This window comes from Lissotriton helveticus, chromosome 9, assembly GCF_964261635.1.
Source record: "Lissotriton helveticus chromosome 9, aLisHel1.1, whole genome shotgun sequence".
NCBI classification, from domain to species: Eukaryota; Metazoa; Chordata; class Amphibia; order Caudata; family Salamandridae; genus Lissotriton; species Lissotriton helveticus.
The window spans coordinates 652,172,403-652,185,456 of record NC_136070.1 but is presented as its reverse complement, the minus strand read 5'-3'; the positions used below and the strand labels follow the sequence as shown (position 1 = coordinate 652,185,456).

The 13,054-nt window shown below is 45.6% G+C and overlaps 1 protein-coding gene across 5 annotated transcripts in view; it reads left to right on the top strand.

Moving 5' to 3' along the window:
- The window catches only part of TMEM151A (transmembrane protein 151A), a 92,223-nt gene that overhangs the window by 30,307 nt on the left and 48,862 nt on the right, over positions 1 to 13,054 (top strand). Inside the window, exon 1 of one of the 5 annotated variants that reach the window (XM_078662155.1) lies at positions 10,415 to 10,555. The exons of 2 other annotated variants lie outside the window; for them this stretch is intronic. The gene's annotated coding sequence lies outside the window, so the exon portion shown is untranslated. Of the gene's footprint in view, positions 1 to 10,414; positions 10,556 to 10,597; positions 10,715 to 13,054 lie in introns of those variants that run through there. 2 more of the 5 variants (XM_078662157.1, XM_078662156.1) reach the window with 2 other exon arrangements.

Below are 13,054 nucleotides of genomic sequence, written 5' to 3'. Positions count from 1 at the left end.
CTGTCCCCTCTCTAAAAGCTACAATTACAATCAGCATCAACTGTCAGATCAATGTGGCAAGCTGGCTGCAACTGGAAGGGAAGTGACTTTGACACCCAATTATGCTGCCACCACTATTAGTGTGTCAGGGAATTTTGCATTACTGCGAAGGAAGCTGCACTGTTGAAGTCGACTATGCATCGGTTTGTTGGTGTTCTGTCCCCGTTGTGTATTTGTGGAGGGAAATGTATGAATTCAGTGTCTCAGTGAATTGTCCTTGTGTCATGAGATCAGGGGGCTCAAGGCTTGAAAGTTAAGGGTGTTTTGGTGGGAAAGGAAGGCCCTGCTAAGTTTGACTTTTGAGGGAGGTGCCCAGTGTTTAATATGTAAAAAAAATAAGTGCCAGGGCTCTTGACAGGAGGCCACTGTAGCTTGTGACACCCATTGCCCCCGCCAGCGCTGCCAATGTCAGCACCAACACAACTACTAAACATCACACTCCAATAGGTGTGAGAATTCAGACTATTTCAGTCCCCCAATGCAACAAGAATGGCTTGGGCGGCAGGCATTAGTCATTTTTATTGTATATAGAATGAATAAACAACTTTTGTTGTCCTCATCTCTAAATTAGATACAGAGCGCACCATGTGGTAGACTGTCATAAGTCCCGGTGTTGACAATTAAGTGGCAGTGCCAAGCACTGGTAACCACCGGCTCAAATTAAGCTCTGATGTGGCCTTACATGAAATGGTCTCTGTCATGACTTTCAGGACACCAAGACATTGCCCTCTGGTCACTCTTGCACCTTTTTCGAGCACCAAATCTAATGATCATGCCTTCAAAATCTTGCAGGATCCCAAACCAGACAGCACTAAGCAGGGAGCAATGCCAGCATATGGGAAGTAGGTTGCCATGCATGGTGCAATGGCAGCATACAGAAGCAGAGGAGTGAAAGTTGCATAGTAGACAAACATTAAAGACATCATGCTGGCACAGTCCTGACGAGGAGTATCGTTGACAAAAATACATCTGATATAAATATCGTGTACTAAATATTAATTACAAAAATATCATCTAATTGGAGGAAAGTTTCAGTTATGAACTCCAACAGGGCAGATTTTTTGCAAACTGTATTTACGAACAATATTCTGGTATCAAACTGAGCCGGAGTCCATGCACTGGCTTGTGCTCATGGATCTTCGCATGTGAGACTGCACATGTTCCATGGGAGGCTTCCCATGCACATCAATGCTGGGTGTCTTTCTGTGTAAACAGTACATGTCGCAAAGAGGAGCTCTGGTCATTGATGAGTGATGTGTAAGTAGCAGGAGGTGTCACGTCTAGGGCATGCCACAGTTATTCGTCAATGTAGTATTGACACAGAAGTGAAGCGACTACGTCGATGTTCAAGGATTCTAGGTCAACGTGAGGTACTGTTGTGCTTGAACGGGTTGTGTTGTACTGCTTCGGCGGGCTACGCCTCGACCCATGTCGTTCAGCTGCTTTGAACCGAACCAAAGGGCACAGTGAGATGGAACATTGCCTGTGGGGATTGAAGCTGGTCAACTGCTGCGCATAGAGCCTCGGCATATCTAGCAGGTGGTGACAAGAATAAACCAGGATGAATGGGTCAACAGTGACATCTCATTCCATGAGGTATGGTGTGCTTGACTATGGGGCGTGGTCGCTTTTTAATTAGCGGCACCACAAATAGAGGCTCCGAAACTCTATTTGTCCTATTAGTAAGATTGTCAAGTGTTGAACCACCAACATTGTTCTTACTCCTATGAAGCAGAGACCATGGTTGAGATGTTTCTATGATTATTTTGTGGCCGTGGATGGCGTGGGTTTCTACTGGGCTGAAGAATGGATTGTTATTTCACTACTTTCAACCACTTGCTGGAGTGTGAGCCAGAGTGAAGAAGAGGAGTTGGACGGGCATATCGAAGCTGGAAACCTTTGAGATCTATTCTGGTTCTTTGATTAGCGGGGTGGTGGAGTGGCACAAATTCCATGTCAGGAATCAAGAAGCTCATGAACCTTCAGGGGCATTTCTGGCAGTCCTCCTAGCACAGGCAGCTAAATGCAAAATTTGTAGTGGCCTGTCGGCTCATGGAAATTCAATGTTGTCTTCTTTCACAAGAGTGGAGCATGTGCCACCACCCCAACCATAAAACAGTGGGACTCTGGGTACTTTAAAGTTTTTTGACTCCTGTCATGGTGCTGGTCACTCCTGAATTCAAGGTCAGCAAAGTAGTGGCCCCGCCCACGTGCCACGGGATTTTCTAAATAAAGGTGACCGTGACGTTCCCATTGCATGGCACCTTTGGGTGAAAAGGACAGCCGAGAGGTGGTCTCCAAATTAACAGGATTAGGATTGAAAAACACTGTTTAGCTTTCTGATTACTAGTTGCTTCTGAGGTCAGGCGAAGACCCGCCTTTACCACCTCTAGGGTCTCATTCGGCTGAGTGAAGCTGTAGGTCACTGGACCCCTGAGCCTGTTGAAACATTTAGTAAAAAGTGCAGGGATGACTCCAGTCCAGAGGGCAAACTGAGGCATTGGCACTGAGCAGCAGAACTGGCACAAATATAGCTCAAGCATTGATTGGATATTTTTACAAAGTCGTTTTCCCCAAGGTCGTCTTTTCTGACCAGAGTACCAACAAGGAACAGACCTGGATGAAACATTTGTCAAATACTGTGTGGTGTGTAGCTGGTGTGTGTGGGGGGTGGAATGCCTGCACTGCTGTTGCACAAATGTAATGTTCCTCTTCTGAGTGAGTGAATTTTGACAGATGTTCTCATAGATATACTGCTGCACAGGTAGGTCATGTCATATGTGTAAAAGAAGTATTCAACTCAGTGCCCTGTCCTGCTATGGCTGTCTGTTGTGTGATGAAACCCTGCTCTGCGGGCGAGCGTGTGTGAGTGTGTGTGTGTGTGTGTGTGTATACATCCCTTGTACTGTTACTTCTTTTGGTGAACCTTATCTCTGTGCGAAGGAACCTTACACTTTTATTTACATACTGTGCCTATCATGTGTTTATGAGGTAGATGTTTGCACTGCTGCTCGTATCCATGTGTTTGTTGTGTGTATTAGGAACACTTCTATTGCTGCTGCCTGTACAGTACTTGCTCTAGATGTGCAAGTAAAAAATACTCTTGCTGCTGTTCCTATTAGACATGTGCATTGTGTGAGGGAAGCTTGCACTGCTGCTGCTCGTGTCCCTGTTTATGTTCTGTGTATTAGGAAAACTTCTATTGCTGCTGCCTACACAGCACCTGCTGTAGATGTGCAAGTAAAAATATACTCTTGCTGCTGTTCCTATTACACATGTGCTTGGTGTGAGGGAAGCTTGCACTGCTGCTGCCACTCATGTGTGAGTAACACTTGCACTCTTAATAATTGTGTCCTGTGTGTGAATGAGGCTTGCACTGTTGCTGTCAGTTATGTACCTGTCCATTGCTTGGCAAAGCTTTTGATATTGCTGCTATTCTCTGAAATATGGAAGAGGTCGTAGTACTCTTCTTATGCAGGTGTAAGGAAGCTTACCCTCCTACTGGGGGAGAGATGTGTGTACCTGCATGATCAGTTTTCATGGTTGTTGCCTGTGATGTTCTTGTTCACTGCTGTACTGCTGAACCTGTGCTGTATTTGTTCATTCTGCAAGTTATGCTTGCTTTGTTGCTACTTATACTTTATTTTATGGATAGGTATGTGATTCATGTCCTTTCTAAATCAGCTCTGTTTGTGAATTAAGCTTCCTGTACTGTGCTTACCCTTTGTCTTAGAGAAGGCTTCCCCATCTCTACTTGTGCTGTACTTGTGTGAGGGGAGTTTCTGCTGCCTGTACAGGTACATTTTACCCGAGGGAACACTGCACTGAGAAGGCCTCTGCTACACATTTTCTGTAAGAGTGAGGGAAGCCTGCACTTCATTGCCCCCCCCCCCGTTCGGTTTGTGAAAGAGAAGCTTGCAGTGCTGCTGTTGCTACTGTCTGTGGTGTGTTTGAGGGAGAACCTAGCCAATGAAACAACTCACTATATTGTCATTACTGTTGAGGATGTTGTGTTGTCTAGGGCTTGGGGTGTGAATCGCAGCAAGATCACAATGATGTGTGGTGCATCGCGAGACTGATGGAACATTAACAGATTACATATGCAGTGTTGTATCTGTTTATTGTGTACGAGGTGAGCTCCAACGTTCATGGCAAGCAGGGCTGGACTGGGAACACAAAGCATCCCTGGCAATTTTGTAAGCCCAGCACCAGGAGGGGTCGTGGGGGGGCAAGTGTGAAGCACTGCTGCTTTTGTTACTGTACCGCTGCAAAACAGGCCCCCAATAATAAAATAGGTCACATCGCTGCAGAACCGGCCACTACTCCTCCAGCCTCCCGGGGAATTTCCCGATCCCCGCTGCGACCAGTTCGGCCCTGATGACAAGCAGGTGTTTCAGTGTCAATACATCAGAGATGCTCTTACCTTTACCTTTACTAGCCCAGGACGGTGCAATGGTTGACCAGAGCTCCATTCGTTTTCATGACCCACCTGTGGTAGATGTGGACAAGGAGGATAGATTGAGTCAAAGGAGATGGGGTGAAGGCTGGTTTCAGATAAAATATGAAAAACTAAAAAATGGTTGGTGGAAGACTTTAACTAATGTTAATCATTGGTAATTGCCGAGGGTGCTTTACATACGATTTGCTTTGGATTATTTCCATTCCAGTTTATGGGTTTCCCCGTCTATCGGTCGAGTGTCATAGGGGCTCAAGATGGAATAAAGCCCAATAAGAACAATGCCTTGTGGGGCTTACATTCCTGTTTGGAGGAAATGTGACCTGGCATTCTAGACTGGAATGCACCTTTCTTTGCAGAGCCGAGACCAAATTAAATATGCCTTGTCGTCTTCTCTAATGCCCCGGAGAGCATGTGTATATTGCAATTCAAAACCACGAATTAGAAAGCCTATTTGTGCACTTGGTAATTTACATTCTGAAAACAGTTTGCAAATACAAAGTGGTTTTCTTATTAGAATCCTGTATTTATCTTACGCAGTCAGAAAGATCAGGTTAAATGAGGCGCAATTGTGAAAGCAAGAGCCTTACATTTGTAAAAATAACAGCTGTTCACATATGGACTCTAAATAGTTTTGCATACTGTGAAATAAGATGACAGAAATGAGTTCTACTCCTAGGCCCTCATTATGATGGCAGCCAGATGAGCGTCCAACCTCCATCGTATCAGGATTGAGACCGCCCGACATGCAGTCGGCGACTCCACCATGCGACAGCCGTGAAAGCGGTCAGAAACATGCCTTTTACAATTGTGGCTCGGAAGAGTGCTATAGTACAAGCCACAATTGAAAAAGCCATGTATTGAAACATTCATGCACAGTATGCCAGGCACTATTTGCAGCCTCCGATGCCTACGATGTCAGATAGACCGCCGCCGATGGCTTGTCGGTGGCGATCTGCCCGACATCATAATCAGGTCCTCAGTATGGGCAACATTATCCTATTGAGACAACCTCATGGCCAGCTGATAGTGCTTGGGTCATCTGGTGAATCACAGTTCTATTTACAGTCAACTGAAGTCCACAATGTTTTTTTGTGCTCCAGGTGGGCCTATTGTATAACCATGTGGCTGTCTGATAGGGATTTGTGATATCTAAGATGTTTTGGCTTTTGCTGAGAGTATTTGGGCCCCTGTCCAATGTAGCCTACCAAATTGAAAATAGAAACAAAATTGAGCCAACTGGGCTTTGGTGACAGCTATTGTGAGTGGTTTTATGATGTCTAATGGAGCCACAGAGAACTGTTCGTCGCGCAGTTGTTGGCTTGAACTGTTCAGTGATGGGTGAATTTGTTTGGGTGCTCTCGTGGTACTGGGATGTTGTGCTTATGGTGTGGATTAATGGGTCATCTTCATGAACTCTCCCTCCGAATCGGCTGGTGGTTGTTGGAATTTTTGGTGACCTGTAGTCTCTGGTGATGGAAATCCAAGATAGTATAACTAAACGATGAACTTCAGAGTCTAACTGGGACCACCAGTTAAGGTTCGAAAAAACTTTGGTTGTTACAGGACTGAAGCACCCTTTCAAAAGATCTTGGACGCTCCAAATACAAGAAGACATATAAATGTATATATATAGAGGTAACGGGCATCTATCATTAAAGCTTTACTGCAGATCTGCTGTTCTCGAACAAGTTCAGCAGTGTGGAGTCTGTCCCCAAGCTCAACATTGGGCAGACGTGATAGGTTTCAGTGATGCAGATTTGGAGAGATCTCAATTCAGGGGTGATTAAAAGCTCCCTTGGTGCAGGGAAGTGCTGCAGGAAGAGTCAATACTCCATGCAGACCCATACTTATATAGTTACTGTAGTTCTTGGCATCCGGGTCAATTTTCCTCACTGTGGGGCAGCACACAGAGTCTCTGGAAGGCAGGCAGGCTTAATGTTCTGAACCTGGTAAGGCCGGTGTCCTTGTCTTCGCAGGTAGAGTCAGATCTACAAACAGTCACCCAAAAGTTGTATCAGGCTTAGCACTTTGGTCCTCCTTGCGAACAGCTTCTTAATTCCATTTGGGCCAAAAAGGCACCTTCTGAATTAAGTGATCGGTCGGAACAATGCAGATCTGTTTATTTTCACATTGAGATTTCAGCTGCTGATATTAGTTTGTGAAACTCTGAGGGGAAGTTAGAAATTACAAGAGGAGTCAAATCTGGAATTACTGGCACAGTATTTCCTTATTTCTTACAGGATGCTCAGGGTCCCATTTGTAATCGCCCAGTAACTCAGGCCCTCCTGACTGACCAGTATCACTAGGCTACTGGGGAAAACGGCTGTGAGATTCAGAGCGAGTTTCCATTCAAGGCTTGGTTCAAGACTGAGGGAAATTGTCAACTCAGATTTTTGCATGAAGGAAGTGAAGAATGAACCGTACCGTCAGGTCCCAGCTTAAGCAATAGTCTTCAAAATATTGGCTTCAAGGGGCCAATGTGAATTCATTTTGAAGAAGCTGGGAGGGATCCAGCTTCAAATAAATGCAGGTTTGTTTACATTTCTGGTCGTCAGTGAGACTGGAAAGCAAGCTGCTATGTGAGATTTCTCCCTAGCAGGAACAATTAAAACTGGCTCAGACGTTTTGAGCCCCCCCAGCTCGGCCAGTTGAAAACAAGTCCCTGAGCGACAACTGGGGGTGAGGGCACGAAAATTGAGTGAGTTTTCAGCAGCTTTTGAGGGAAACTCAGGTACACAGTCGGCCCTCCAAAGTATGCGAGAAGTTCTTACACACTACACCTCTTATAATTGGCCTCTACCTGTAGCAGAAGCCCGTTGCACAAATGCAGGGAATTCACAGCGGCACATATTCATTCATAGGTGGGTGGAATGAATGCATGAAGTGCACGGGGAGGGATACTAGATCTCACTCAGACCTACCCACCAAATAAAGTTCTACCTCTACCTTCAATCAGAAGTCATGCCAACCAGGTAGTCACACCTTGGTCAGCCAGTGAAGCATCTCCTAGAGATGAAAGCAGGATCACTTTGTGTGCCCCTCACCTAAGTAGTCTAAACTGCATCTGAATATCACCTGCTGAGAGATACCAACAGGTTAAAAGGAAATGAACCAGGGGAAAGGTAAGGAAAAACATGAAAATAGCTGGTTGGCACAGCTGCAACAGGATGTATGACGTTACAACACATACTTTTACAACGCATGCCTTTACAACACATTTTTTACAACGCAACATCCTTTACAACGCATTCCATTACAACGCATGCCATTACAACGAATTGTCTAAAAACTACCTTTACAACGCATTCCATTACAACGCATACTACCTTTACAACGCATACCATTACAACGCATACCACTACATTGCATGTATGGTAAGTATTGGATAGTATAGGGGTAAAAATTACTATTCTACCTCCAGGGGGTGCAACAGTAAGGTAAGTGTTGGATAGTTTAGGGGTAAAAATTACTATTCTAACTCCAGGGAGTGCAAAAGTAGGGTAAGTGTTGGATAGTGTAGGGGTAATAATTAGTATTCTAACTCCAAGGGGTGCAACAGTAGGGTAAGTGTTGGATAGTGTAGGGGTAAAAAAATACTATTCTAACTCCAAGGGGTGCAACAGTAGGGTAAGTGTTGGATAGTGTAGGGGTAAAAATTACTATTCTAACTCCAGGGGGTGCAATAGTAGGGTACTTTTGGATAGTGTAAGGGTACTATGCGTTGTGATGGTATGCGTTGTAATGGTATGCGTTGTAATGACTGCGTTCTAATGACATGCGTTGTAATGGTATGCGTTGTAGTGTCATGCGATGTAATGGTTGCGTTGTAATGGCATGCGATGTAATGGATCTTGCGTTGTAAAAGTTTCGTTGTAATGGTAGTGTGTTGTAAAAGTTGCGTTGTAAAGGTTGTTTCCCGCTGCAACAGCAATCAGCTGTCCTCACAATAAAGCTTGACCCTCAGTTTCCTGTGCTGTCCCTACTTTGCGTAAGGGGGGTCGTAGTATCTGTTTTGTGCATGGTGTAAGCTTATGCTGAAGTTGCCCGCGGCGTGCCTGTTGTGTGTGAGGAAATCTAGCCCTGCTCTTGTCAGTAATATGGGTGTCTGTGTTAGCAGGAAGGCTGCACATCCGCACACTGATTGTTACCCATTTATTAAGACAGCCTCCTGTCTAATGATGACACAAAAACAAGGCTGTTCCCACAGCAGGATGAATTCTCCAATGTCCTCACACCACTCGATGTTGCTATAAATTGATTTCATCTTTTTGTTCTCTCCTCCTTCTTAAAAATACCAAAAATTGATTTCAACAAGCTCAGGCATGCACCTCATGATGGAACTTATTCACAAGAATATCATGAACCAATCTTGAAGGGCACTTATGGTATAAACACTGTTTTGTTTCTATTTTTTCAAGTGTTTGACCTGGATTAATCAATAAACCTAATTTTAGAGCTTTTTTTTTTAGAACTGTGGGCACAGCTTTAAAAGCTGCACTCCCTCAGAATACAGATTGTTGTCTCCAGAAGCACAAATAGTGTGCATCTTTACTGCAATGTCACAAAACACCCACTTTTTACCCATCATTTCCTTGATAGTGACTCCAGTTCTTCATTGCCCAGTTTAAGCCCTTCTAAAACTACGGCGTGGTCCTTAATGTCACGATAGAACTGACACCCCCTCGACTGACAAATGCCAGGACACAACTAGAAGCGGCCTGATAGTGGATAGCAGTGCAGGGGCAGCTCCTACGTTATGGTGGTGGAGTGTCGCCCCAATGCTGATAGGTAGCAAATGAAAAATGAAATCATAAAATTATTTTAGTATCATTTTATTTTTCATTTACTCGCCAAGTCTGCCAAGTCTAGGGATGGGTGGGGCCATGCTCTGCGTCAGGAGCAGCCAGGGAGGAGGAGCGGTAGGTGCACTATAAAGTATGCATGTCAGTTTGGCCGGCTGTGTTAGGACGGTCAAACTGACATGCGCACTTACATTTCTCCAACCCAGCTGTCTTGAACACCTGAGTGGAAAAAGAAGCACAGGCTCCCTTCCCTAACTGAGTGGCATTTCACTCCACACTCTCACACCAATCCTGGCACTTCTCTCATGCTGGGTAATAGCATGAGAGAAGTGTCTGGATTGGGTGGGGGAGGGAGCACCAAGGCGGCTGGAGCAGAGGAACACAGTGGTGGTGTCCGGTCGTGGCAGGTAAGTGCTTATATTTTTAGTATTAATCCCACCTCCCCCCAGCGCTGCCCCACTAAGTTTCAGTGGCGGCACCACTGTAAGCAGCGCCTACTTACTGCCAGTGGTTGCAGGTGGCGGGGGCCAGCACTCATTTCTGGGGACGGGGGACTTTTCATCAGCAGACTTAGACCCAGAACAAGGGAAAGCAAGTCAGAAACAAGAGAAAGAATGAGACAGAGAAATATAACAAAACAGTGACAAAGGGAGAAAACATGAATAAGAAAGAAACTGCAAGTTAAAGAGACCGAAGTGTCGCGTGGTGGAAGGAGGAGTCATGAATGAGGTTGAATCAATTCAAAACTAGGCAGCCGTGGTATTCGGCCACCCAAAACACTGGCTAGAACTGCCAGCTTTACATGACAGGGAAGATTTGGCACTGATAAGGCAAGCCATTGCCACTCGGCCGTGACGTCGACCACTCCCTCCTTTGTTGCTCCGTTCACTCCCCTCCCCCGCCCTTGTCGAGCTCGGCTGGGCCTGGAGCGCGCGACGGGCGCTAAGCGGCAGCAGGTGGCGCGCGGTTCTGAGGTAATGCGATCACTGAGGCGACGCAAAGAAGGCCAATTACAGAGCGCGAGGCCTATCATTTGAGCGGCAGAGATTAGCATTAAGAGAGACGAGCTGTGAAAGGTCGGAGGGAGGGGCCTGAAAGGTCAGTGGGCATTACCAGAAGCAGCGTCACGTGCGTGACGCCTCGAGCGGCGTCCAAGCTGCCACCTCGCCGGTTTTCTGTTGGGAAGAAGGTGGTAGTGGCGGCTGCCATAGGCTGTTAAAAGTGAACAAGATACATTACACACAATCAACTCAAGGTAAAAAAGTCATACTTGCCAAAATATCGTCACCAAATTGAGGTAGGATTTTCGAAATCACGTCACCTAGGAGGGAGATACTGCAGAATACAATGGCTGGTACCAGATGCATTAAACAGCAGCAGTTAGAGGGGCACATGTCCATCAAGAACAGATGAAGTGAGTACTCAAACGCCTGCCCTGCCCTGTCATCTGGGCAATACTGGCCTCCTATTCCAACGGACACTTCCCTGGTATGCATGAGTCATTTCAGACTTCAGAACAACAACACTGCAGGTTTTCTCTGGCGTGGGTTGCTTCTGCGAGCCATTGGTTCCCATGTGTTATGAAAACTTCCCCTACTCCGCCCAGCTGCCAGCAGCACCTGTGCCAGGGCCCTGGGTGTGGCGAAGCCGAATAGGGTTCTGAAGACAAATCCCTCTTTAAAGTGCTTAAGGAATCAATTGTTCCAAACCCTACTTTCTGCATTTGATTATTGGCATCATATAGAGGCGAACTTGGAGGTGCAGCAGATCGACTGATCTTTCCCCCCACGGCCCTATCACTTGCTCCCAGGGCACAAGTCCTTAAAAAAGAAGTGAGGGGACTAAACAGGTTAGGCAGTATGCAAGTGAACTCATGGCGCCTGCCATCACAGTGCATGATGTCACGACGCGTGACATTGCAAGGGACATCACCGGAAGGGACCTCACTGGAAGTGACATCACAAGAAGTGAAATCAGATATTAAGACTTCACACATATGTTCAGGGCCAGCTTTAGGGCAGTGCGACAGGTGCAGCTGGACTGTGCGCTGACCTGTGGAGGGGGCGCAGACCTCAGGGGGGGGGGGTGCTGTTTTTAGTAATAACTTATGATTGGAGAGATGAGGGGCACTTTTGCCTGGTGGTAGTGAGAGAATCTGAGCAGGCGGTCATGGGGTGTGGGGTGCCCCAAAAAATTGTCACACCATGCACCACCAGCGCTAAAGCCGGCCCTGCATATATTTATCAGGTATATCATGAGTACAGTTAAGCGCATTATGGGAGTTAACAAATGTGATTTGGCATTGGGTTGTACCAAAAAAGTGGCACAATCCCGACGCATAATCTGGGCCTCAACTAATACATTTATTTTTTTAAACCCTGCCACCAAGAAATTGGCAACAAGGAGAAGCATGGCAGTAGATCTGTTGTGCCTAATTGGTTGCAAAGTCTACATTTTAATTATTTGATTGGGTTAAGGCATCTTCTGTGAAGGTGCCCAGTAAATCTCAGGGAATATTAATAATGGTGAGATAACTCTGGTGGTTAATTCACTTGCTGGAGAGATCTGTGTTTTGTAAAGCCCCAGATTTGAATCAAAGTAGAAGGCAAGGTAAATGTGTCGCCTGCAAAGCACATCACCTAACACGCTGATGAAAGATTTTAATTTTATGTATATAGTAAAGTGGGTTACCGCTTTTAACACAGAGATTCCTTTGTTACCTGCAGTTCATAAATTGTAATCCTAGTAAAAGACCACAGTGAGGTATAAAGGACATGTGACTCCTACACCTTGTAACCCTGTCTCATGTAACTCATTTTGTACATTGATTTACTCATGTACATGATTTATTTGCAATGTATAATGTGTATGTTACGTATAGAGCTCTGACACCCTGCATTGGGTTGCATAGCACTATAAAACCAATACAATAGTGTTATTGAAATTTTTATATATGTAACTACTGGGACAGACAAACACACCTGGCATTCTTACTGTGCATGCATCTCTTATATACCCAGACTGAACAAAGGCAATAGCATGCCTCTCTTAAGTACCTGTGAAGATATAACAAGCTGTGGCCCTTTGTTTCTCCTGCGTGGCATTTACATTTAAGTGTGAGGTTCCAGGCCACCCTCAGTCGGGATATTCAAAGAAAAGGAGACCTGATGGCCCCTTAACCTTTTTTGCACAGCTGGGGGTAAAAACAAAGCCCCCTCACCACTTGCACGTTGCTGCTGGGAATCGAAAGCAGACAACGTGCAGGCACTGTTGAACGTGTCCTGGTATCTGAAAATTACACCAGAACACGCTCAGCATATTTCTGTGGCGCCCAATTTCTTCGCAGGGGGACAGCGTCTACCCTGGGAAAAGAGTGGGTGGACGGAGTGTACCTGCGTGTACCCCTGACGTGTGCCCCGCTTGCTCCACACTTCTAGTTTCTCTTTCCGGAGATGCTTGAATTCAGGAATGTAATTGCTGGCTGCCCATGCTGGGCACTGCTTTTATTACTTTTACTGCAGGAGGGGCAGTGAATTGCTGAGACACGTTGGAGCACAAAGAAAAGCCATAGAATCACAATCTTTTAAACCTGAAGGCTGCAGGGCTTCCGTAAATTCATGATTCTACCACATAAGTTAGTAGGTTTGGCAAGTATGAAAATAAATAACTCGAGCCTATAAAGAAACTACAACTTTTTTTTGATTTAAACAGGGCTGCCACTGATGCTAATTTGAGAAATAGGTGTGAGTTCCAT